This window comes from Mustela erminea, chromosome 6 (assembly GCF_009829155.1).
Source record: "Mustela erminea isolate mMusErm1 chromosome 6, mMusErm1.Pri, whole genome shotgun sequence".
NCBI lineage: Eukaryota > Metazoa > Chordata > Mammalia > Carnivora > Mustelidae > Mustela > Mustela erminea.
In genome coordinates, this window is record NC_045619.1 from 106,420,097 (window position 1) to 106,442,000 (window position 21,904).

At 39.4% G+C, this 21,904-nt stretch overlaps 1 protein-coding gene across 13 annotated transcripts in view; it reads left to right on the forward strand.

Moving 5' to 3' along the window:
* The first annotated feature begins 1,119 nt into the window (after window positions 1-1,119).
* Window positions 1,120-21,904, forward strand: part of ERC1 (ELKS/RAB6-interacting/CAST family member 1) — a 541,029-nt gene continuing 520,244 nt past the window's right edge. For 5 of the 13 annotated variants that reach the window (XM_032349206.1, XM_032349205.1, XM_032349207.1 and 2 more), the window contains exon 1: window positions 1,122-1,414. The gene's annotated coding sequence lies outside the window, so the exon portion shown is untranslated. Of the gene's footprint in view, window positions 1,415-21,904 lie in introns of all 13 variants that reach the window. The other 8 variants (XM_032349203.1, XM_032349211.1, XM_032349212.1 and 5 more) reach the window with 3 other exon arrangements.

The window sequence follows — 21,904 nt, forward strand, 5'->3', positions numbered from 1 at the left end:
GAATATGACTACTGAGGACAGACGGGAAAATGTTAGTGGGATTATGAAGGAGTGTAAATTGGTTAATTGTGGTGGAGAATAAGGAGGGGTAAAATATGAGTCAACCCCTTCTAAGGGCATTTTAAATTACCTGATACAACCTAAAAGACTGGGGCGAATATGTATCACATCACTCCTACTTTCTTGATTAGGGATAGTTTACCTACATTCGTAAATTAATGGATGTAGCTGCCCTCTTTGCATGACTCCAACAAAAGAAAAGCTGACTGCAATTCAGTACAAGAAAATTGGGTTTCCTGAAAGAAGGTACCATTTGCTTAGTAGACGCGCCTAGCTGCTGTGAAGACCAACTAAGACAACGTAGCTCCGCATTTGGCACATCGCAGGAGCTGAATGTGTATCTTAAATTCCGCCCACGCTCTGCTCTCCCGCCGGGTTCCCACACAAAAACCACGTACACTGGCGTGGGTCTTCTGCGACGCCGAAGTTCTTTCCCTAAGGTCGAGTGCACAGCCCCGCGACCACATTCGCAAAAACTAAGGGTGGGGTCAAAATCCAATTTCCCTCGGACAAAGGGTTCCCCCCCCCGGCCTCGTGAGCGCAGCTCAGAGTATACCACACTGCTAGACCTACTCCCCTACAGCAGTGGCGATCCTGGGGCCTGTGTAACGGGCCCCGCCAAGGAGGGGGTGGGGCGACTCTAAGGTTTGGGAAAGCGACGATTCCGCTCTTCGGGCCTGGCCGGTCCACTTCCTACGGCAAGCAGAAGGAGACAAACGCCGGCTTGCCTCGCTCCCACCTACCGCTTCTTCCCGGAGCCGGCTCCGGCTTTCCCTTCCCGTGGCCGCAGGGGCCGCGCGTGCGGGGTGTGGACGCCCCGCGCCCGTTGCTCTGCTTGGGCGCGCAATCGCCGCCGGAACCTTGAGTCACCCCACTCCCAGCCCGTGACCCGCCTTCCTCCTGAAGGCGCCGGAGGACTGTGGGCTGCCAACTCGCACTCCCTGGAGGGTGCGGGAAGGGTAGGTGGCCTGCTCGGGAGGAGGCGGAGCTCGCGGTGTCTCGCGGCCCGGGGCGGGGCTAGGTGTCTCGCGCAGGGGGCGGGGCGCAGTGACGTCGGTGGGCGCTGGGGCCGTACTGTGGCTGTGGTGGCGGCGGCGGCGGCAGCAGCGGTAGTGGCGGCGGCGGCGGTGGCGGCGTCCGGGCGGCAGCAGCAGCAATAGCGGCAGCCTTGAGGAGGGTGAGGCGGCCGCCGTGACGGCAGCTCGGAAGTCGGGCGGGACGGAGAGCTTCCCGCCTGCCGCTGGCGCTGAGGCTTTTTTTTTTTTTTTTTTTTTTGCCTTTTCTTAGCTTGCTTCTTCCTCACGGCCCTGGCTAGGGCTGGGCAGCGCGCCCCCGGGGAGGGGCGGAGCTGTAGGTGAGGCTTCAGGACCCCCTCCCCCTCCTCTCCCTACCGGGGGGGGGGGGATGGGAAAGTCCGGGGAGGAGCGGACCCCACCCCACCCCACCCCAGCCCCCCGCGGGCTCCACCCCACCGAGCTCCAGGAATGGGCGGGAGCTGAGGCGGTAGATGTGGGGAGCCCGAGGTGGGAGATGGGAGATAGGGGTTCTGGGCGTTTGGAGAGCTGCGGAGGGTTTGAAGCCTGATGTTGCGGGTGAGGTAGTGGCGAGATGGAGAAACTGGGGAGCCATGAGGAGGTTGGGGTGCGGTCAGAGTAGACCTGTGTGTTTAGGCGACTGATGTAAAATGTGGAAAGAGGTGAGGATTTTTTTCCTTCTGTGAAATGGTAAGCTAGGAGATGAAGGGTTGTATTTCAAAAGGAAGATGAACTGTGGATGTTGCCTTTGAGACAGTTGGAGAAGCTATTGCACTAGGTCTCACATTTCTACTTTAGGGTTTGGTTATTAATATTTTCCCTCCTGGCGAGATGAGTCGGGAGGGAAGAGACTCCCTCTGCTTTTGGCGCAGGTGGGTACTTTGTGAGGGTAGCTGGGTTTAAAGTTTTACACCCTTTAAGAAGAGTGAGATCTTGGATTAAGACAACTTCATTCTGGCAGCAGCAAAAGGGAATAGGTCCCATTACACCTAGTTCTTTAAAGGTGTTACCGTCCAGTCTTTTCTCTGTGCCTGAAAGATCTCTTTATATCACCTCACTTATAAGCATTATCCTGTCCCCTTAAGAGAAGGCCTGAAAAATCAGATGGTTGCTTTGGAAGATACGTTTTTGAGTAATAGTTGCAGGTGGTTGTGGTTGACTGCTTTGGCTGGATGATTTGGACAGTTCTGTTGGAGCTAATTATATGAAAAATACTTAATACTTAAATACTTAAGTATTTAAAAAAATACTTAAATACTTAAATACTTAGTATTTAAAAATACTTTTAAAGCACAGCTGTCTTTTACAGCTCGTTTTTCAACAGACCTTGACATTTAAACATTTTGTGTTCAATTCAGTTATTGGGGATTATTTTTATTTCTCAGTTGCAGATGTTGTTATTAGACAGTTTAAAAATGGAAGTGGAATAATCCTTCTCTTTTTTTTTTTTTCCGGGAGGTCCCTCAATTTCTGAGAAATGTTCTTGGAGTCTAGTGCTTTTAAAATGCTCTTTAATAACATTTTGGGGACATGTATCTCAATTGATAGGTAGATACATGTTACTAAGAGTAAACAGTGTTCAGTGTTCTTCACATCAGTGTTTCACAACTTTATTCATTAAATCAGAATCTTTTCTCGATTCCTGCTCCCTATTAGATTACAGTATTCACTGACCTTACCTATCAATTAGTGTCATTTAAGCTGTTTCTTGCTCAGAAAAACGGTCCTGTGCTGGACATGTATTATGTAAAGGATGGAAGTAGGCATGACTCTCAATAATTTATTTGTGGAGGAAGAGAAACCGTCATGAAATGGAATTTAAGCAGTGACTTTCCCAAGGCTTACTCAATTTATTTGGGAACAGAGCCAGAGAAGTGCTTTCCTGTAACCCAAGAGAGAAATATACAGATGTGAGTGTCAGTAGTTGCGGATCATTGCCCTTTTTAACATGCTTAATTAATGAGCAAACTACGATCTTCTAGAAATACTTCTGCTTCAGACTTTAGGCAACAGATGATACAATAGCTATTAAGTGAGAGTGTCCAGTATGTAATTCTAAAAGATTCAATTAAATGTATTCAAACAAATCAAATTAGAAGTTGGTAAATGAATACTTTTGATTTGGATTAGTTACTTAGAAGGAAAAATGAAAATTCACCTACCTAGTTTTGGCTTTTAAATTATACTTTGGGGCGCCTGGGTGGCTCAGTGGGTTAAGCCGCTGCCTTCGGCTCAGGTCATGATCTCAGGGTCCTGGGATCGAGTCCCACATCGGGCTCCTTGCTCGGCAGGGAGCCTGCTTCTCCCTCTGCCTCTGCCTGCTATTCTGTATGCCTGTGCTCGCTCTCTCTCCCTCTCTCTCTCTCTGACAAATAAAAATCTTTAAATTAAAAAAAAAAATTAAAAAAAAATTAAAAAAAAATTTAAATTATACTTTAACTGGGTATGAATGAGGACAAATGTGAACTAAGATACCAGGTGAAACTTTGTGCGTATATTGCTAAAATTACATTTGCATGGCTGACAGTGGGATGTGCTTTTTTGTGGGAATGAAGTCATGGGATTTGGGTGAAAGTATCAGGTAGAAGTGGCCTGTTTCTCTTTAGAATTTCTTGTGCCTAAAAAAAATACTACATTTTATTTTTCAAGAAATGTCGCTTGCTAGTCTTTACTGTGATGTTCTTGTTGAATTTAGTGAGCTCTCCCCTCCCCACCATTACTAAAGTCAGGTAAGTATGTCAGTTTGTTAATTCAACATTAGTACTGGAAGCAAGATAAAAGTGAAGGTTCTTACAGCAACAACTCCTCTTCTGTTCTAGGTTTATGCTTTTAGAAGTAGTAGCAGATTGTTAAATGTGTGTTTTACACATCTCCTATCAAAACTTCAATGGAAGACCAGGGAATTAAGTATTTATATATACTATTATATATAAATAGTATATTTATATATATAATAAAAAATCAGTACATTCTTTATCAATTTTCAGACAAATGTAATGAAGTAAACCATACAGGTTATATAGAATATAATTTATTTCTATAGCTCTTCAGTATCTGACCCTTGGGGGCACTGATTCATTCAATGGTTATTTTATTGAGTATTGTTCTAGGTACTTTTTTAGCCATTGGGGATACAGTAGTGAACAAAATTGACAGAAATCCCTGCCTTCATGGAACTACCTTCCAGATACCTTTTGGGGAGATGAGGAGAAAACTGGCAAAGGAAATTAATAAAAGGTCATTGGGTTAGGAAAAGCAGGAGAATGTGAGGTACTAGTAGTGACGGAGAGGAAGTTTTTAAGGAGAAGGCAATGATCAAGTGTGTCATTGTTTGAAGATGTGTCAGAGTGTTGGGTTAAGGAAGAATTTTTCATGGTTATAATGTCTAATAACAGAAGTATGAGTAAATGCTATTTAGTGTGAGATGAAATAGATGTAGGACTTTGTCAGCTTTTTACTTCCCTGGGTTGATTTTTTAAAAACATATATTAAAGTTTTTATTCTTTTCAGGATAAAATAGGCAGTATAAGTATACTTATATAAGTATACTTACATTAAAGACAGATATGACATTTTGGTTATTTTGTTTTTTTAATATACTAATAACTTACACTCATTTAAAAAAAAAGGTAATGCACATACCAAATCAGAAAGTATACAAGAGTTCTTAGGGAAAAGTAAGTTTCCTGCCCCATCACATTGTTCCTGAAGGCAGTGTAGTCACTGTTTCCAAGTTCTTGTTTTTCCTAACCAGTGAAATTTTGTGCAATAATATGGTTTAGCTATTTTAAAATTGCATAAATGTAATGTATTTTATCTTTTTTTTTTTTTTTTTGGGCAGGCTTAGTATTTGTTTTCATAATTTAAGTCTAGCTTCTGAAGGCCTTTTGTTTTTATTTATAACAGCTTTATTGAGAGATAATTCATACACCAGACAGTTCACTCATTTAAAGTGTATATTTCTTTTTTTTTTTTGGTGTAACTATCACCACAATCAATTTTAGAGCATTTTCTTCACCCTCAAGAGAAGCTGTTATTTTCTGACCTTTAGTTTAAGTATTCTTTTATATATTATGTGGGAAAAAATGTTTGTGAAATACTTGCTTACCAACTAAATGGCAGTTAAGCCATTTAGTGTGTACTTTTAATGTTCTCTGACTGAATTGGATTATAGGTTTGTGTAAAAGTCAACTTAGATAGCATTTTATTTGGTTGAATACATGCTTGTGAAATGACTTGATTACGTGTCTTCTTTTCATTATTCCTTCATTTATCACATATTTATTGAGTACCTTTTGTGTTCTAAGTCCTGGGCTAGGCCAGATGGAATCCATGATGAATAATGCACAGTGTCCCTTATTCTTAAGGAGTTTTATTCTGGTGAGAGAAGAGGAGTAATTAATAGGGGTTTGTGGGCTCCTGTGCTTCAGTAGGGTTCTACATCAGCTCATAGGATGAATTCCTAAACAGCATTGTTAGAGAATCTGAGATGAGATCTTAAGGATAATTAGGATTAGGCTAAATGAACAGGGTGCAAGTAGAGGGAACAGGGTTTGTAAAGACTGAAGACCAGAAAGCTATAGGGTGAATTGAGTGATTTGAAAATAGTTTGGTCTGCTGGAGTGTTGAGTGCTAGTGTGAGGTGTTGGTATCCTCCCTTCCTTATGTTAAATAGTGTATTGTCTTTTTATTTATTTTTTTTTTAAGATTTCATTTATTTATTTGACAGAGACAGCAAGAGAGGGAATACAAACAGGAAGAGTGGGAGACGGAGAAGTAGGCTTCCCGCTGGGCAGGAAGCCCAGTGCGATGCGGGGCTCGATCCCATGACACTGGCATCAGGACCTGAGTCGAAGGCAGCCGCTCAACGACTGAGCCACCCAGGCGCCCCAGTAGTGTGTTGTCTTGAAAAGCAAAATCATGGAGCACCTGGGTGCCTCAGACCTTAAGCGTCTGCCTTTGAATCAGGTCATGATCCCAGAGTCCTGGGATCAAGCCCCGTGGCCCCCTCCTTGCTCAGCCTGCTTCTCCCTCTCCTACTCCCCCTGCTGGTGTTCCCTCTCTCCCTATCTCTCTGTCAGATAAATAAGTAAAATCATAAAAAAGAGAAAGGCAAAATCATTACATTGTTAATTTGCTTAAACTCTATGGATTGCTGTCACTTTGTAGCTGTATAACTTTGGGTGAATTACTTTACTGTTTAAAACTCAGTTAATTTTCTCATCCATAAAATGGGAAAAATAGTCCTACTTCATATGATTGTTGTGCAGAATAAATGAAATAATACTCATAAAGCTTTTTTTTCTTAAAAGATTTTATTTATTTATTTGACAGATCACAAGTAGGCAGAGAGGCAGGCAGAGAGAAACGGGGAAGCGGGCTCCCCACTGAGCAGAGAGCCTGATGCAGGGCTCAACCCAGGACCCTGGGATCATGACCTGAGCTGAAGACAGAGGCTCTCACCCACTGAGTCACCCAGACACCCCAATACTTATAAAGCTTTTAATAAAGTGTTTGGAATATACTAAGTACTCAGTAAAAATCAACACCCTGATGGTGATGATAGCGTATGGTGATGGTGGTAATGAGGCCTGATTTGTGGAATTCCTTTAGGATATTGAGGAGCCCCAGGGCGTTCTCAGGAGACTGGAAAATGATACCTATCTTTCTTTTTTTTTTTTTTTTAAGATTTTATTTATTTATTTGACAGAGAGAGAGAGAGAGGGAGAGCAGGGAGAGTAGGAGTGGGAGAAGCAGGCTCACCGCCTAGCAGGGAGCCCGATGAGGGACTTGATCCCAGGATCCCGGGATCATGACCTGAGCCGAAGTTAGACGTGTAACGACTGAGCCACCCAGGTGCCCTGATACCTGTCTTTTTAACACTTTTTCTGAGAGGAATGAAATGAATACTAAAAACTTTAGGTTGGCACTGTCCAATAGAACTTTCGGTGGTGATAGAAACGTTTTATATCCCATTCAGTACAGAAGCTACTGGTCCTATGTGCTTACTGAACACTTCCAGATGTGGCTCGTGTAAGTGTTGAGAAATAACTAAAATTGTTAATTTTGTTAAGATTAATTTAAATAGCCACTGTAACTAGTGATTAGTGTTGGGCAGCATGGCAGTATGTTTATAGATTGATGACTATGATACTAAACTCTGGCAGTGTTTTAGCATACATTATTTAAAAAGTAGTTTCAGGGGCGCCTGGGTGGCTCAGTGGGTTAAGCCTGTGCCTTCGGCTCAGGTCTTGATCCCAGGGTCCTGGGATTGAGCAGCGCATTGGGCTCTCTGCTCAGCAGGGAGCCTGCTTTCCCTCCTCTCTCTCTCTCTCTCTCTCTGCCTGCCTCTCTGCCTACATGTGATCTCTCTCTCTGACAAATAAATAAATAAAATCTTTTAAAAAAAAAGTTTCAGAGAGTGTCTGGGGGCTCAGTTGGTTAAGCATCAACTCATGATTTCAGCTCAGGTCATGATCTTGGGGTCATGGGATGGAACCCTATGTTGGCCTCTGAACTCAACTCAAGAGTCTGCTTCAGATCCCTCCACTCCTCTGTGCTCTTTCTCAAATAAACAAATCTTAAAGAAAAAAAAAAAGGTAGTTTTAGAAGCCTTGTTAAAGGATATAGTGATCACTGGAATATAGCGTGGATTCATGAGGTCACTTCAGATAATAATTTCCATTTCCTAGAGTTGACATGGTTCCTAAGCTGATAAGGAAATGTAGTTGTAATTTATCTAGACTTTACCTCAATCTTTTCATGCTGTCTTTTTGGAAAATATGAGCTATTTTATGAGAACAAGGACTGTCATATGTTCTCTACTGAACAAATAGTAGATACTTGTTAAATATTTGATGAATGAATGATTGTAAGACAATTAAGTGAATTCCCAACTGGCTGTGAATGGATATACCCAGAGAATAGAGTTGCTTACTGAGAATGATGGGTTTGAGGAACCGGTATTAGATGACTCATCCATGTGTGTATCGAGATAACCCAGGAGCGGTGATGTTAAAGACAGTGGCAGTGGGAAGTAGTTGCCAGCCATCTACCCACTGAGAGTGGAGGATGTCCAGGTCATTAGCTGAAAAGGCAGAGGTAGAAGACTGTGTTGCTGAAAAGCATGAGAATCAGAGAAACAAAGATTTTACATGGGAGTTCAGGATTTTACATGGTCTGGAGGTGGCATGGGAAGAAAGAAGGGTACCGGTCTCATTTCCCAACATTGAAAGCGGAATGTGAGAGACTTAATAGCCTCCACTTTAAAGGGCTGCTTGGAAAGAGGGTCCTGGGAAAATCAGTTTTCAGTTAAGGCAGAGAGGCAGTAAAAACTTTCGGAAGAGTTTCTTCATAATGGAACACAGTTCCTTGAGGGTATTTTTCCACCTTCCTGGCTTCGAGTCCGTTAAATTAACTTATTTACGTATTTACTTACTTACTTATTTATTTATTTATTTTAGGTAGGCTCTACTACTGATTGAGCCAGCCAGGCACTCCTCATCACTTAAACTTTATTTATTTTTAAAACATATGTGTGTATGTAATCTCTGCACCCAACATGGGGCTTTAACTCATGACCTAGAGATTAAGATTTGCATGTTCTTCAAACTGAGCCAGCCAGGCACCCCATCATTTAAGCTTTGAAATATCTGTCTCTTCTTAACAAAAAACTCATCTCCCATCTTCATACTTTCTCTAAGTTGCTGTCCGCTTTATAGCCACACTTTTTAGAAGACTTATCTACATTTGTTACATTGTCTCCATTTCTTTGCCCATGATTCTCTTCTTAACCTATTGTTTCTGTCTTCACAATTTCATTAAAACTTTCTTGCTCGGTTACTAATGTGTTTAAAGCCAATAGTTATTTTTTTGTCTCTTATTTAACATTTTAGCTGTACTAGTTTTCTATTGCTATGCAACAAATTACCCTCCCAGCTTAACTTAAAACAACAAACATTTGTTGTTTCACAGTATCTGTGGGTCAGGCATTTGGGTGTGGTATGTCTGATTCAGGGTCACTCAGAAGGCTGCAATCAAATGTTGACTAGGATTGCAGTCATCCCAGAGCTCTACTGGGGGAGGGTCTGTTTCCAAGCCCAAGCATTTGGCTGTTGGCAGGCCTGAGGTCCTTGTTGGTTGTTTACTGAAGAAATCAATCTTGCCATTTGGGTCTCTGCAACATGGCACCTTGCTTCTAGATTGAGAACTCTGTGGAGGAGGAGCAGAGGTAGTAGCCAGTTTTTTGTAACCTATTCTTGGTAGTGCCAGTCTCTCACTTGCTCTATTCTGTTCTTTAGAATGGACTCTGCAAGGTCCGACATATGCAAGGAGGGGTTCCACAAGTGTGAATACTAAGAGGCAGAAATAATTCAGAGCCATTGTCAAGATTGCCTATCCCACCAGCATTTGATCCAGCTAATTTCTCCTTCTTTGTAATGCTCATTTCTTTTACTCTCTTTAGATCATGCTTCTGTGTTTTTTCCTGGTTTTTGGCTTTCTTTTCTGTCACCTTTGTTGAATCCTTCCTTAGCCATTTTCATTAAATGTGTGAATTTCTGTGAGTGATCTCATCTCCTATCTCATTTTTCAGCTACATGCTGAGTATTCATTTTTCTGACTTCAGCTTTTACCTCTTTGCTGACTGTAAGGACCATTGTTAGTCAGTATTTCCATTTGGATGCCGCTTAAACTCAGCACATCCAAAGCTGGTATTCTTGATTTCTCTTTATTCTTTTTTTTTTTTTTTTTTTAAAGATTTTATTTATTTATTCGACAGAGAGAGATCACAAGTAGGCAGAGAGGCAGGCAGAGAGAGAGAGGAGGGAAGCAGGCTCGCTGCTGAGCAGAGAGCCTGATGCGGGGCTCGATCCCAGGACCCTGGGTTCATGACCTGAGCCGAAGGCAGCGGCTTAACCCACTGAGCCACCCAGGCGCCCCGATTTCTCTTTATTCTTATACCTTCCATTTTATTGTTCCTATTGATTTTATAAAAGTCATTGGTGTTCAGTGATGGTGTAAATGTTTTTAATGAGGTAGTGCATCCCCTTTCAGATTCCAAGCATTGACTGAATGTTTGCTAGGTGGTTTTTAAGTTTCCTTCCCATTTTGAGTTACTGTGTTGGTAACTAGTGAAGATTTTTGATTAGGAGACACATGATCGGACTGTGCTTTGAAATGTAGCAACTCTTGAATTCATTAAAAAAAAAAACTTATAAGGGCAGTTTTAGGTACACAGCAAAACTGAGTGGCGGGTACAGAGATTTCCCTACTCCCACCCCACACATGCAGAGCTTTCTCCATTATCATCTCCCACCAGAGTGATATATTTACTACAGTTGAGCCTTGATCAGCACATCATTATCTCCCAAAGTCCATATGAACTCTCATTTTTAGTGGTTGACCAAGAAGGAAACTAAACTTGGTATTCCTTTTGGTTTTTTTTATTATGGTGGGCTATGCGATGAATAGACAGTGGTTTTCATCAGATAGTCCTTTATGTGTATTATTTACATTTTCCCTTATTTTATAGTTTCACTTTTTTTGTTTAAAAGACCTTTGTACGGAAATTAGGTAACTGGACAAAAATTGTCTGAACCTCAGTTAAACATTTCTGAAATTGTGAAAATATTTCAAGAAATAAGTTTGGACCTTAAACATAATTTTATTGTAGTAGTATAGTTTATTGTGAAGGAATTAATTTCTCCTTGAAGTCCTTCTTTAATGTAACACACATACAGGAAAACGTATAAAACAAATATATAGCTTAACTTATGAAACAAACACTTGTGTAACCATCATCTAGGTCAAACGCTAGCACCTTGCCATGATTCCATAGACTTTGTTTGCCTCTTCCCAGTTACATAAAGATAATTGTTGTCTTGACTTTTATGGGAAACATTTTTTACTTTTCTTTCTTACATAAACCTATATTTAGTTTTGTCTGTTTTTCCATTTTATATTTATGGGATCATATTGTATGTATTTTATGCTTGGTTGCTTTGACTCAGCATTTTGTGAGATTTAGGTTTGTTGTTTTTAGCTGTAGTTTGTTCATTTTCATTGCTGAATAGTCTTCCATTGTATAAATACACGACAATTTATCCGTATATCAATGATGGATATTTAGGTTGTTTCCAATTTTGGGTCATTATGAATTATGCCACTGTGGCCATTCTTGTACAGGTTTTACGGTGCATATGTTTCTGATGACTGTAAGAGCCTGGAGTGAAAGTTCTGGGTCATAGAGTATGTCTAAGTGGAGTTTTAGTGGATAATTGCCAAACAATATTCCTTTGTAGTCTGCAAACTTAACTGCCCCAAAACAATATTTGAGGGTTCCTTTTGTTCTATATCTTTGCCAGTATTTGGTATTGTTACTGGTAGTGTTACTGATAGCAGCTATTCTGGTAGATTTATGGTGATATCGCATGGTTTAATTTGCTTTTTACTGATAACTAGTGAAGTTGAATAACTTTGTCTTTTGGTCATTTGAAGTCGTTTTATGAAGTGCTTATTAAAAAAACACTTTGCTCAATTTCCTGTTTTGCTCAATTTTCTGTTTTTTTAATTTTTTTTTCTTTTTTTGTTGTTTTGTTCTTTTTTCTTTTTAAAAAGATTTTATTTATTTATTTGACAGACAGAAATCACAAGTAGGCAGAGAGGCAGGCAGAGAGAGAGGGGGAAGCAGGCTCCCTGCTGAGCAGAGAGCCCAATGCGGGGCTCCATCCCAGGACCCTGAGATCATGACCTGAGCTGAAGGCAGAGGCTTTAACCCACTGAGCCACCCAGGCGCCCCATGTCTTTTTTGTTCTAATTAATTTATAGGAGTTATATATTTTGGGTATGACCCCTTTGTTGGTTATTTGTGTTGCAAATACTCCACGCTGATCTATTGCTTGGTATTTTGCCTCTCAGTGGTGTCTTTTGAAGAACAAGATTTTTTAAAAAAATATTTTATTATTTACTTGAGAGAGTGAGCAAGAGAGAGAGAGCACAGCTGGGGGGAGGGGCAGAGAGAGAGGGAGAAGCAGACTTTCCACCGAGCAGGGAGCCTGACATGGGGCTCAGTCCCAGGATCTCCGGATCATGACCCAAGCCTAAGGTAGACACTTAATTGACTGAGCCACCGAGGCATCTCTTAAAGAACAAGATTCTTAATTTTAGTGTAGTCCAATTAACATTTTTCTTTATGGTTGGTGCTTTTTTTGTCTGCATTCAGAATCATTCCCTACCCTAAGGTCATGAAGTTATTCTCGTTCACTGTTTTCTGGAAGTGTCATTGTTATATAGCACTATGGTCTGCCTGTAATTGATTTTTTTGGTGTATGCTCTGAGGTAGGAGTTGTGGTTTATTTTTCTCCTGTATGGTTAGCTGATTTTCTCAGCACCATTTGTTGACAGTTGTTTCCTTTTCAAATTGCTTTGTCGGGGTGCCTGGGTTGCTCAGTCAGTTAAGCATCCAACTGTTGGACTGTTGGTTTCGGCTTAGGTCATGGTCTCAGGGTCCTGGGATCAAGCTCTGTGCTCAGCGTGGAGTCTGCTTGGGATTCTTCCCTTCCTCCTGCCCCCTCCACCTCTCCTGCCAGCTTGTGTACTCTTGTTCTCTCTTGCGCTCTCTCTCAAAAAAATAAATAAAATTAAAACAAACAAAAGCAAAGAACTGCTCTGTAATAAATTAAGGCCCTCTATTCTGTTCCACTGGTTTCTATCTTGGTCCAGTGCCAGACTGTTTTAATTACTGTAGCTTTATAGTAAGTCTTAATACCTGGTAGAGTAAGTGCTCCCACCTTGTTCTATTTTTCAAGAATTCTTCTTCTTTCTTTTTTTTTTTTTTTCCCAAGTAAGCTCTAGGCCAAATGAGGGTCTTGAACTCATGAACCTTGAGATCAGGAGTTGCATGCTCTACTGACTGAGCCAGCAAGGCACCTGAAGAATATCTTCACATTGAATGTTAGTGACTGTCACGGTCAGTAATCAAGACAGTGTGGTATCAGCATAGGGATAGCCATATGCGACAGTGGAACAGAGTAGAGTCCAGAAATGAATCAACATATTTATGATTAATAAATTTTCAGTAAAGGTACCAAGGTAATTCAGTGGAAGAAAGGATAGTCTTTTTAATGGAAAGTACTATAACAATTGAGTATCAGCATGCCAAAAAAATGAAACTCAAACCTTACCTCATAGGAGAAGATCTTTGAGACTTGGGTTAGGAGATAATTTCTCAGATATAACACCAAAGGCATGACTCAGAAAAATATTGATAAATTGGCCTTTATCAAAATTTAAAAATTTTGCTTTTCAAAAGAACCCTTTAAGAAAATAAACCATGAAATGAGAGAAAATATTTGCAAATACTTTATCTGATAAAGGACTTGCATCCAGAATATCTAAAGATCTCATAACTAAGTAGTAAGACAAATAACTCTCCCCAAAATGGGCAAAAGATTTGAATAGACAACTTCATCAGTGAAAATTGGCTGATGGTAAGCACTTGAAAGAGATACTGATTATCATTAGTCATTAGGGAAATGCAAATTAAAATTACAATGTGTAACTACTGCTACTAGAATGTGTTACTTTAGCCACTAGAATGGCTAAAATAAAAAAATTGAAATACCAAATGTATCAGGGATGTAGAGAAATTGGGATTTTTGTGTATTGTTGGTGGGAATGTTAAATGTCACAGGAATTTTGGAAAATAGTTTGGTAGGTTCTTAAGTTGAACACACATTTACACATACACACTCTGTATCTTCAACACACTATGTATCATTCAACTCTTAAGTATCTATCCAAGGGAAATGAAAACATATATCCCCACAAACACTTGTCTACATATATTCGTAATAGCCTTATTCTTGGTAGTAAAAACTGGAAGCAAGCCACATGTCCATCAGCTGGTCAGTTGATAAAATATGGTGTATTCATATAATGGAATACTACTGAGCAGTAAAAAGGAACAGACTACTAATTTAACAAAATAAACCTCAAAAGTGTTTAGCTGAGTGAAAAGACTGCCAGTTTATAATTTTACTTACATGAAATTTCTAGAAAAGCCTATATTGCTGAGGCTAGGCATGCAAAGGAAGATTTGGCTACAAGTGTGCATAAGGGAACTTACTGAGGTGATAAAAATGTAAAACTGGAATGTGGTGATGGTTGCACAACTGCATGAATTTACTAAACTCCTCAAACTAGATACTTAAAATGGATGAGCGTTATGGTATGTAAGTTTTGGCTTAATGAAGCTGTTCTTTAAAAAAATGTTTTGGTTGGGGTGCCTGGGTGGCTTAGTTGTTAAGCGGCTTCCTTCAGCTTAGGTCATGATCTTGGGGTCCTGGGATCGAGCCCTGCATTGGGCTGTCTGCTCAGCGGGAAGCCTGCTTCTCCCTCTCCCTGTCCCCCTGCTTGTGTTCCCTCTCTTATTGTGACTCTCTCTGTCAAATAAATAAAATCTTCAAAAAAAATGTTTTGGTTATTCTTGGTCTATTGTATTTCCATATAAATTTTAGAGTAAGTTTGTCAAGTTAAAATTAAGTGTTGGTGAGGGGTGCCTGGGTGGCTCAGTGGGTTAAGCCGCTGCCTTCGGCTCAGGTCATGATCTCAGGGTCCTGGGATCGAGCCCCGCATCGGGCTCTCTGCTTAGCAGGGAGCCTGCTTCCTCCTCTCTCTCTGCCTGCCTCTCTGCCTGCTTGTCATCTCTCTCTGTCAAATCAATAAATAAAATCTTTAAAAAAAAAATTAAGTGTTGATGAAAAAGAGAGAAAGAAAGGGAAAGAAATGTTGGTGTCCTGATTGAAGTTACATTGCATTTATAAATTAATTTGGGTAGAATTACTTCCTCATAATGTGGAGTCTTTGAATCGCTGAATATGGTATTTTCATTTATTTGTTTTTCACATCTCGGTAATGTTTTATAGTTTGTTGTGCATTATTCTTACACATCTTTTGTAGATTAATCTTAGGTTTCTGATGGCATTATAAATGGGATTTTATTTATTTTTAAAAGTTTTATTTATTTGAGAGAGAGAGTATGTGTGCATACACGAGCAAGAGGAGGGGCAGAGAGAGAAGGACAAGCAGACTCCCAACTGAGCAGGGAGCCCAACTCGAGATTCAGTCCCAGGACCTCAGGATCATGACCTGAGCCAAAGGCAGTTGCTTAACCAACTGAGCCACCCAAGCACCCATATAAGTGGGATTTTTAAAAAAAGATTTTATTTATTTATTTGATAGCACACAGGTAGGGGGAGTGGCAGGCAGAGGGAGAGGGAGAAGCAGGCCCCCTGCAGAGCAGGAAGCCCAGTGTGGGTCTTAATCCCAGGACCCTGCAATCATGACCTGAGCTGAAGGCAGATACTTAACAAACTGAGTCATCCATGGGTCCCTAAATGGAATTTTAAAATACATTTTACTTTCTGTTTGTTGTTGACATATGGAATAAAATTGAATTTGAGTATTGGTTCTATTTTGCCAGGTTTTGACCAAATCTTATGAATTCTAAAAACTATCTGTAGGCTCTCTTGGATTTCCTTCTTATGTAATCATGTCATTTGTGAATAATGACTGTTTTGTGTCTTTCCTTGCTGTTCTTATACTTTTTCTTGTCTTACTTTGGCGAGGATCTGTGGTGTGTTGTTGAGTGGAGGGGCAATAAGAGAGATCCTTGTTATTTTCCTGTCTCAAAGGGGTTTAACTTTTCACTATTAAGTATGATGTTGTCAAGGGTATACACATAAGACAAGGCCTGACTGATTTAACTGATACAGATACAGTGAACCCTTTAGACTTAAGCAGTTTATCTTACGTGGGCGGTGGAAAAGTGAATAAGCCAAAGGTGCCAGTTCCCTGTGACCCTTGTTTCACACATCAAAAAAGTCAATACCAGAACAAAAACCTTGCCAGTGAATACAGTGGGGTACCCTATTGATGGAAGAGCCCATTCAAATTTGCCACAAAGCAATTTTGTGGTCTATAGCTCTATTCTGAGATGGGCAGGCTGAAAGTCACCTAATGAGAAACTGTCTCATGTCATCCTCTAGGAGAGATAGAAAAAGCGATGGGAGATGGTCTAGTAGTAGCTCCTTATGGGCCTCCCATCCTTTCCTGTTCTGGGGGGATTAAGAGGCATTCTGCCCAGACTTAAGTATGGTACAAGTTGCCAAAAAAAATGGAACAGCAGGGGCACCTGGGTGGCTCAGTGGGTTAAGCCTCTGCCTTCAGCTCAGGTCATGATCTCAGGATCCTGGGATCGAGAGCCCCATATCCGGCTCTCTGCTCAGCGGGGAGCCTGCTTTCCTCCCTCTCTCTGCCTGCCTCTCTGCCTACTTGTGGTCTCTGTCTGTCAAGTAGATAAATAAAATCTTTAAAAAAAAAAAAAAAAAGGAACAGCAGAGCTCTTTCTCTGCAGATATTTACTTGCTTTTGCACATGTCCTTTATTAGATTAAGACATTTCCTTCTATTCCTAATACAAGGTTTTTAATCATAAGTAAATGCTAAAAATCTGCCTGATGCTTTTTCATATCTATTGAGACAGATTCTTTTTTTTTTTTTTTTTTTTCTTAACCTGGTACTGTGGCTTATTACATGGATTTTTGAAATGGAATTTCTACTGAGTAAGAGTTTCTTAACATTGCTTTTATAAGCTTTCACTTTAGGAAAAAACTATTGACAGAGACTTTTGTTTTCTTGGACGGTTTGCCTTTTTTCTCCCTTAAGTATAATTTTGCCCTTATACATATAGAATTTACTGTTGCTGACCTTTTCAAGGAAGAGACTGATTTGAACTTAAAATTGGTCAGTAAGTTATTAGAGATCTAAGAGAATAAAAAATCTGTATGAAAGAAGAAGTAGGTATGTTTTGACCTCTCTTTGAGTATATCCCTTCATATCTTTTAGGATACATCCCTACAGATGCCATGTAGGTGACCTTTCTGCCTTCATGGCAATATTGACTTCACTTTGATTAGTGGCAGATCATTTTGAGTATTTCAAATAGTTTTTCATTCCTTTTCTGAACTGCTTTATTAAATATAGGCCAAACCTTTGCTTGATGTTTTTCTTCCCTGAATAAGAAGAAAGAATGATTGAAAGGAGAGTTATTGACCGTTTCACTCAATTTGTTCAGGTGGCTTTTCTAATGGTCTGCTGGTTAATTTTATAGTATTGCCAAGTTTCTGAACCCATTTTGAAATAATTTGGTTATGGTAAGGCTTGGTATTTTTTAATTTTAATAGAGCAGCAATTTTTCTCTATTTCCCTGATTATTACTAACAAAAGTTAACTGAAAACAAACTGCTAGTTTAAATGGGAAGAACAAACTGCTAGTTTCCAGAGGGGGGGTATGGGTGGAGGGATGGGTGAAATAGATAATGGGGATTAAGAAGTAAAAACTTCCAGTTATAAGATAAATAACTCATGGAGATGAAAAGTACAAGGTAGGGAATGTAGGCAATATTATTCTAATAATGTTTGGTGGTAGATGGTGACTATGTTTATGGTGGTGAGCACTGAGTAATGTATAGAATTGTTGAATCAGTATGTTGTACACCTGAAACTAATATAACACTGAAGGTTAATTATACTTAAAAAAATAAGTTAGTGGAAAATGGATATAAATTCTTTAGGTTTGTATTCACAAATGTGAGGTAAGTATATAAATATTTATTTCTACATTGCAAGTATGTGTGTATAGTTTTTTGAAAGTACCAATCAAGATTTTCTTGAAAAATTCAAAAGTGGGTTGATTCATGTTAAATTTTGTTGAATAATATAACAAAAGTATCTACTCTACCGAATTTTTATTTTCATAGTTGTTCAAAAGTAGTACATATCTATTTCCTTTTTTCTTTTTTTCCCTTTCTTCCCTCATTCAAAAAAGATACATGGACAATCTAGTATACTTTGTTAGTATACTATGTGTATTATGTTCTGTCTTAGCAATGTAATGTTTGAAACATTGTCTCTGCCCTCAGGATGCTAGTAGACTGGGAAGGCAGACAAGTAAACAGGCAGTGTTAGTGGAGTATGATAAGCGGTAATGATACGACAAGAACTGTCGTGGAAGGGAGTGGTGAAAGATGAAGTTGGTGATTGGGTTTGGATCATGAAGGGCTTTGTAAATCATGTTAGAGTCTGGAATTTTACCTTGGGGCAATGGCAAGACTTTGGAGATGAATAAAGGAAATGTTTATATTTACATTTTATGAAGAGTAGGTAGGAGGAAGCTAAGTGAGGAGGCCAGCTAGGAAGTTGTGGCCTCAATCCATATAGTAGAAGTGGAAATAGGGAAGCAGACAGAATGGAAACCTTTAGAGAACGCAGGACTCTCTAATTCAGAGTGTGTGTGTGTGCGTGTGTGTGTGTGTGTGTGTACACACATGTGCTTTTATGGGGGAAAGGACAGTTGATGGGGAGGAAGGAGACTAAGTTGACTTACAGACTTTCACATGGAGCACATAGAACAGTGCTGTCCAGTTAGGAGCCACTAGTCGTATATGGCTACTTAAATTTAAAGTAATTTAAATCAAATAAGACATAAAATTCAGTTCTTCAGTTGTACTAGCCATATTTCATGTGCTTAATAGCCAAATGGGACTCTGTATTGGAAAGTGCAGATACAGAACATTTTCATTGTTGCAGAGAGTTCTGTTGTACAGCACTAGTCTGCAGTTTTTGTACCTACTACCTTTTCCCCAGAGGGAAGTCAAAATAATAGGTGGTATTTGCCTAAATCTCCTAAGAATTCTGGCTCCACAATATTTTAAGAGATTCTGTGAGTCTCACATAGTTGTAACCATCACCACCAGCACCAGTCGTCATCAGATCTAGAACATTTCTGTAATTAGAGATGGTTGGTTGGAGTGTTGAACTAGAGGGATGTCATGCCATTTACTGAACTACTGATTGCTGTGGTGAGGACAGCAGGGACCTCTAGAAGGTATTGGCCAATAGAAATATGACAGCAGGGACCTCTAGAAGGTATTGGCCAATAGAAATATGGCCAATAGAAAAATAGCCATGTATTAAAATTGCAGTATTCACATTACAAAGAGAAACTATTAGATCTTATAATTTTTATAACATTTTATTTAACTTAATACATTCTAAATATCATTTTCAACATGTTAAAACATATTTAAAAAACTATTAATGAGCAATTTTACATTATTTTTTCATACTGAGTTTTTGAAATGGGTTGTATACCTTTTTAATAGCGTACCTGTTCTTGTTTTTAAAATAAATTTTTTGTTTTAGTAATCTCTACATTCTGATCATGGGGCCTGAACTCATAACCCTGATCAAGAGCTGCATGCTGTTTCGCTCAGGTGCCCCCTTTACAGCACATCTTAATTTACATGCTAAGTTTTTAACCAGAAATACTTAATCTACATTTAGATTTCATAAAATTTGCAGTTGAAAAAGTGGCTTCACATACCCGACATTTTCCAAACATGCTTAAAAATTTTCTAGTAACTGAATTATCAGTTTTTCAGTATAACTTTTATTTTTATTTATTTTTTTCAAAAATTTAATTTGAGAGAGAGCGAGCAAGCATAAGCCATGGGGGCGGGTGGGGTGGGGGAAGGAGAAATAAGGAGGAAAGAAGCAGATTCCCCGCTGAGCAGGTAACCTGACTCAGGGTTCAGCATGACAGGGATGGGGTGGGGGCTCTATCCCAGGACCCTGGCATCATGACCTGAGCCAAAGGCAGGCACTTAACTGACTGAGCCACCAGGTACCCCTAAATTGAACTTTTAATTACAGTGACATAAAATTTAAAATTCAGTTCCTCAGTTTCACTAGCTACATTTTAAGTGCTCAACAACTAACTCCATGTGGCTAGTGACTACCATGTTGGGCAGTCCAGTTCTGGAATAACCAAGTACATTCCCTTGATAGTTGGAAATTCAGGTCTGGAGCTCAGGAAAGAGGTATAGAAACAGACAGCTAGATGGCAGGGACTGTGAGGAATGGGGAGAGAAATAAATTTGTGATTTAGGACAAATAAGTATTAACTTTTTTGGTGCTTCATTAAAAAACTGTAAATGCTTCTGGTATGATTTAAAATAGTAGCTGAGTATGCAGCATATTGTAGTGGTTAAGAAAGAGTCAGGTTTTGTGATCATGGGCAATTTACTGAGCCTTTTTAAGCCTTAGTTTCTTCATCTAGAAATGGAATAATCTTTCTCCCTGAAAGGTTTGCTGGAAGGGTTATAGGAAGAATCCATGGTAAGTATTTACCATGTATAATACCATGTCTCATTTCTAAGTTTCCATTTCTTTCTTGGACTGTACCATCAATTTAATAATTTCTTTATTTTTTGAAGATTTATCCACTTGAGAGAGAGATCTTGAGAATGTGGGCAGTGGGAGGGGCAGAGTGAGATGGAGAGAGAAACTCAAGCAGACTGTGCACTGAGCACAGAGACTGACGGGGCACCCAATCCATAACCCTAATATCACCACCTGAGCTGAAATCAAGTCAGATGCCCAACCGACTATGCCACCCAGGCTCCCCTTAATAATTTGTTTAAAAAATATATATACATGTTGATGTATACTGAATCCCAGTTTCAGGAACTTTAAATTATGAAAGAATGTTTAATTTAAAATAGAGGAAGTTGGGGTGCCTGAGTGGCTCAGGTTGGTTAAGCGTCTGCCTTGGGCTCATGTCATAATCCCAGTGTCTGGGATTGAGCCCCGCATCCAGCTTTCTGCTCAGTGGGTCTCCCTCTACCTGTTGCTCCCCCTGCTTGTCAAATAAATAAATCTCTAAAAAATAGAGGAAATATACTTATGTTCATACTGATGAGTGCTGATTATGATCCACATACTATGTTGAATGCTTTAAATGATGTGAAAAGTTTTTTTTTTAAAAAGGTACAGTGTAGCATATTTCTGTTGTAAAGTTTCACATAACCAGATTTTGTAATAGAAAATACATTTTAATTCTGGGACTTTGAAGTACATTATGGTCTACATCTTTTTTTAGGTAGTCCAGGAACCATTGAATTCTGTTTGAATCTCTTTGGATCTCTTAAACTTCTGATTTTGTACTATTTAAGAGTCTGTAATTCTATATTTGTGTATATATGTATAAAGAATTATAAAAAAAATAACCTTGGTGGAGTTTATTCAGAGAACTGTGGTAACAGGAGAAAAATGGACTCTCAAAGAGAAAAGAATTACAGTTTTTACTGGCTCTGCAGTTCTTTTTCTCAAGTCTTTTCCTGAAGTCCTGTCTTGCTCATTATATCTGGCAGTGTGCCATTTTTCAAGTGTGCTGGTAAAGACAAACATTTTTATAATGCTTACCCCATATGTTGAATACCTCGCAAGTCCTGAGAAATCTTGGCTGTCTTTTTCACAGTAGTTCCCATATACTCACTCAGGTCTAAAATAATATTAGACATCTTGCATCTGTATTATTACAAATAATGAAAAAAAGTTGTGATACCTTTAGGGCCAGTAGATAGGTTTGATATTATATTTGTGTATTGGGAAGGATTTTGAGACCAGGTTCAAAATGAAGAAATGATCACCTTAAATTATAGTGGCTTTTCACTCTTGTCTCTGTTTAAAACTTTAAAATATTTTTTTCCTTTTTTAACAAGTATTATATATCCATTTGGAAAATTTTGACAACTGCTAAGAACAGAGTAGACAGATTTCCTCTGATTCTTTTTGTTTTGCTTATATGGGTATTTGCAAACTCTAGAGTACACTATATGTTAAATGTATATCCATTTTCATGTACTGTATTGTAAATATTTTTTATGTCAGACATTAATTGTAGATGTA